This window comes from Camellia sinensis, chromosome 13 (assembly GCF_055761805.1).
Source record: "Camellia sinensis isolate YWXY chromosome 13, ASM5576180v1, whole genome shotgun sequence".
NCBI lineage: Eukaryota > Viridiplantae > Streptophyta > Magnoliopsida > Ericales > Theaceae > Camellia > Camellia sinensis.
Window position 1 is genome coordinate 56096421 of NC_138973.1, and position 5099 is coordinate 56101519.

Consider the following 5099-nt stretch of genomic DNA (forward strand, 5'->3'; position numbering starts at 1 on the left):
TGTCATTGTAAAAGAAATAGAGCCGTATATCATTGTTTGTTGTTGATCCAGTGGATGCTCAGGAAATAGATAGTTGATGCCGGGCTTTTGTTCGAACATTGTTGCTTTACGTTGGCTTTAGAGGAATCGACCCGAATAGATAAAACCTTGATTGTTGCATTTTCAAGAACTTGCTCGTCTTGAAATTTGTAGAATAAATAAATGTTGTTGCAAAAGAAATCCGAGAAAATAAGTCCTTCATATTGTGTATAGATCATGTTGTTGAATAATTAATTATTGTCTTGTCGATCTTGTAGATGCTCGGAAGATAAATAGTGGATGCCCGATGCTTTGCCTTCGTCTTCGGCTGTTCAACGCGAACCACACGTCGCCCACTCAACGCGATGTGTGGTTTTGCCTAACACCATCCAGCTCGTTAGTCTCATAGTCCGGCGCTATTTTTTTTTTCAGAGTTTGAATCTCGATTTTTGCATACTCACTGGATTCGGCCGTGATTAATCAACGTGGACCACGTCGCCCTTTCAACGCGTCGTGTATGGTCGCCACCTTCTTTCCGACACCATTGCTGCCTCCGGCCTCAACTTGTCCAACGCCGACCACGCACGTTCGCCCACTCAACGCAACGTGTGTGGTCTTGCCCAGCCTAGCTCAGTCCTGTTGATTACAGTCTATAAAACCTCTCTGATTTCAACTTGAATTTCCAACATCGGCTTCGGACTTCACCCCTCTAACAGTCCCAAATTTGTGAGTATGAAATTCGGCTCCCTCTTCCTCTCATTGAATAATAAAGATGATATATTGTTGTTTGTTTAACTTGTGGATGCTTGGGAAATATATAGCTGATGCCAAAATTTTGCGTGACCGTTGTAGCTTTACGTCGGCTTGAGAGGAGCCGGCCCGAAGAGACAAAAACTTGATTGTTGCATTTTTCACGAACTCGCTCAAAGGAGTAGAATTGTTGTAGCTTAAATAGATCATTATTATTTGTTGATGTTGCCCCATTCTGATAATGTCTGAATCATGATCTGAAATTGATATTGTTTGTCTCGTTTGTTGGCTTTGCTATTTCAGGCAAATGAATTCTTGATTGAAATCCATGACCTCGGGGCCCTTGGAACCCGCACTAATGAGAGCAAGGGCTGTTCCTCGGAAGTTCGAACAAAAGCAAGACTGTCCCTCGGGAGTCCGACGGTAGCACACACCCTACTTTGGCAAGAAAGATTCCTCTGGAAGATAACCGAGTCTACCAAGCTTGCACCAACAGAAGTAAAGATTGTCTCTCAGAAGTTCGAGCGAAAACAAGGCGGTCCCTCAGAAGTCCGAGCAGAAACGAGGCTGTCCCTCGGAAGTCCGAGTGGATGCGCACTTCTACTTCGGCAGCTAATGGAAGCAAAGGCTATCCCTCGGGAGTTCGAGTAAGAGTTCACTCTACTTTGAAAAGAAAGATCCTCAGAGCTCGTATTGATGAAATCAAGGGCTGTTCTTCGGACCCGCACTAATGAGAGCAAGAGTTGTCCCTCGGAAGGCTCTCCCTCAGAAGTCCGAGCAGAAACAAGGCTGTCTCTCAGACGTCCGAGTGGATGCGCACTTCTACTTCGGCAGCTAATGGAAGCAAAGGCTATCCCTCGAAGCTCGCACTGATGGAAGCAAGATCTGTTCTTCGAAAGTCTGAGGCGGAGAACACACTCTACTTCAGCAAGAAAGATCCTTAAAGCTTGAATTGATAGAAGTAAGGGCTATTCTTTGGAAGTCGAAATGGGAACATACACTCTACTTCAATAAGAAAGACCCTCGAAGCTTGCATTGATGGAAGTAAGGGCTATTCTTCGAAAGTCCGAGTGGGAGCACACACTCTACGTCAGCAAGAGAGACCCTCAAAGCTTGCATTGATGGAAGCCATGGCTGCTCTTCAGGGGTCCGAGTGGAAGTATATTTCTACTGTGTCAAGAAAACTCCCTTCAAGTTGGTAATTGAGTCTACCATTCCTTTTTCTTCTTTGAGGGGCAACAAAATTGAAAACTGTTTCAAGCAAAATAACACAATGAAGATATACAATGTAGAGAAAATAACTTTTAATGGAGATACATAATATGGAGGAAATAAATTTCTTCATAACATAAGAAAGATAGAACTTCATGGACAATGCAGTAAATGCAAACTGTAAATGTCATAGATAGACTTCTTCCGTGGAATGTTGACATTTGCCCCTAGTGTTGCAAGATCATTTGGAAAGCTTTCACCAGCTGCTCGGGTTGTGGCCATCATGCACCATCATAGCCATGCCTTTGGATCTTTTTGTACAGACTGATATCCTCATCCTCGCAAGACTTTTCATGGATCTGTTGTAGCCGGAAGCTTGCTTCTTGTTGGCCAACACACCGAGCTAGGAATCCTGTACCTCCTCGGAAGTAAAGTTCACCTTGAATAATTGTGAATTGGGCAAGCTTGGCCATAGTCAGTTTTCCAACTTTGCTTCTGAGTTGTTCGAGGACTTCTCCTCTCCAGTCCTCCGGAAGGCCTTTGTCTTCGGGTATTATTGAAGGTTCTGTTCTCTTCTTGATAACAATTGTTGCCTCTTCCTCTGGAATGTCAACTCTTGCCCCTAATGTTGCGAGGGCATCTGAAAACTTGTTGTCGGAGCGAGGCACATGCTCTATTTCGACCTTCTGAAATTTGTCAAGAAGCCTTTGGACTGTTGTTCGATATGTGGCCAAGGCAGGCTCCTTTAAGACGAACTGTCCTGAAACTTGCTTCACTATCAGCTTTGAGTCCCCCCGGATCCGAATCTTCTTGATACTGTGCTTATCAGCTGCTATCAAGCCTAAAATAAGAGCCTCATACTCGGCTTCGTTATTCGAACAATGGAAATCCAGTTTATAAGACAAATATAACTTTTCCCCACTTTTGCTTGTAAGGACTATCCCGGTTCCTCCCTTTCCTCCGGCTGCTGCTCCGTCAAAGCTCAATCTCCAGAAGCTTTCCTCGGAAGCCATAGCTGCGTGCACCTCTCCTCTTAATTCTTCATTCACTGGTTCATAGTCACCACTTGGAAATTGGGCAAGGAGATCAGCTAAGGCTTGGCTTTTGATCGCCTTGGGGGCTACACATGTGATCTCGAATTCACCCAGTGCTAACAACCATCTTGCCACCTTCCCGGTTAGAGCAGGCTTGCTGAGGAGGTATCGGATTGGATCACTTCTAGTAACAATCTGAATCTGATGTGCTAGGAAGTAATGTCTGAGCTTTTGGGCAGTGAATACCAAAGCTAAACAATGTCTCTCTACTAGAGTATATCGAACTTCTGCTCCTCGAATCTTCCGACTGATGTAATACACCGGGCGTTCTACTCCATCTACATCTTGGACCAATAATGCCCCTATGGACTTGGGGGTTGAAGTTAGGTACAACATTAGAGGCACCCCGGGCTGCGGGGCTATCATGGTCTGAGGCGAGGTCAAGGCCGCCTTGATTCTCTCAAAGGCCTTTTGGTGCTCTTGGTTCCACTCGAACTTGGCATCTCCTTTTAACAAAGAGCCGAAAGGCGCAGAGATCTCTGCCAGTGCTGGGATAAACCTCCGAATATAAGACACCTTCCCGAGGAACTTCTTTAACTCCTTCTGAGAATGCGGAGGAGGCATTGCTCTGATAGATTTGACCTTGTCTTCATCTGCCTCGATACCATGCCTATGTACAAGAAACCCGAGGAACTTCCCGGCCGTCACCCCGAAAGCACATTTGAGAGGGTTCATCCTCATTTTGAATTTCTGGCACCTCTTGAATACCTTCTCAAGGTCTCGGAGATGGTCTTCTTCTTTCTTGGATTTCACCACTAGATCATCAACATAATCTTCCATCTCATGATGGATCATGTCATGAAAGATTGCAGTCATAGCCCTTTGGTAAGTTGCACCGGCATTCTTGAGTCCGAAAGGCATGACTGTATAGAAGAAGTTTCCGAGAGGTGTTCTAAAAGCAGTCTTTTCTGCGTCCTCTTCAGCCATCTTAATCTGATTGTATCCACTGAATCCATCCATGAATGAGAACATCTGGTGTCCCGAGGTAGTGTCCACGAGGGTGTCGATGTGAGGAAGAGGGAATTCATCCTTCGGGCAAGATTTGTTCAAATCTCGAAAGTCTACACATACTCTGATTTGGCCATTCTTCTTCTTTACTGGCACGATGTTTGCTAACCACGTGGGGTACTGTATTGGCCGGATGAAACCAGCCTGTTGAAGTTTTTCAACCTCCTCCTTAATCTTCTCTTCGAGATCTGGATGATATTTTCGAGCAGCTTGCTTAATTGGCTTGGAGTTTGGGAACACATCAAGATAGTGGGAGACTAGGTCAGGATCTAGTCTGGGCATTTCCTTATATGACCAAGCAAACACATCTGAGTATCGGCTTATCAACTTTAACAACTGTTCCCGCTTTTCTAGGCTAAGGCTCGAACTTACGAATACCGGCCTCGGTGCATCTTGTCCATCACTCAGATCTATTTCGATAAGTTGTTCAGGCTGAGGCTTCGGCCCATCTTGCATACATTCTGGAGCCACTTCAGGCTTTATTACTATATCATTGTCAGGAGGCTCTTCTTTTGACTCGGAGTCGGTGACTGAAGAAACCGACTCCCCGCACCTTCATAAATAATACACCATCTTGCCTCCTTCTCGAACTTTCATCACCTTCCGAGGAATAGGCGGACTTTCTGGTCTAGACATCGCCCGCTTACTTGATTCTGTCATCGGCTCCTTGTCATCTTTGATATCCTCCCAACGAGGAATTTTGACCCCTCGAGGCTTAGAGGTGGTGGGAACTTCTTCGACAGCCAGTTCGGTGAAGTAGATGGCATCAGAATAATGAGCTTCATGGATCTCGAACGGCCTTTCTGTAGCCTGAATTGTCACCGTCTTCTTTCCCCATTTAGCCTTAACACACTGATGATAACTTGATGGTACAGCCCCATATCTATGCATCCAGGTCCTCCCTAGAATGATGTGATAATTTGCTTCAGAATCGATAATATGGAACTTGGTGGCCGAGCGAATCTCTCCAACGGCTAAATCAACTGTTACACATCCGATAGTAACTCTCCTTTCTCC

At 45.2% G+C, this 5099-nt stretch overlaps 1 long non-coding RNA gene across 1 annotated transcript; it reads left to right on the top strand.

The window, feature by feature from the left end:
• Positions 1–437: 437 nt before the first annotated feature.
• LOC145806162 (uncharacterized) lies at positions 438–1315 on the top strand. The gene is made up of 2 exons (XR_014348875.1): positions 438–744; positions 1072–1315. It is a non-coding gene; the product is annotated as an uncharacterized LOC145806162 (long non-coding RNA).
• Positions 1316–5099: the final 3784 nt, after the last annotated feature.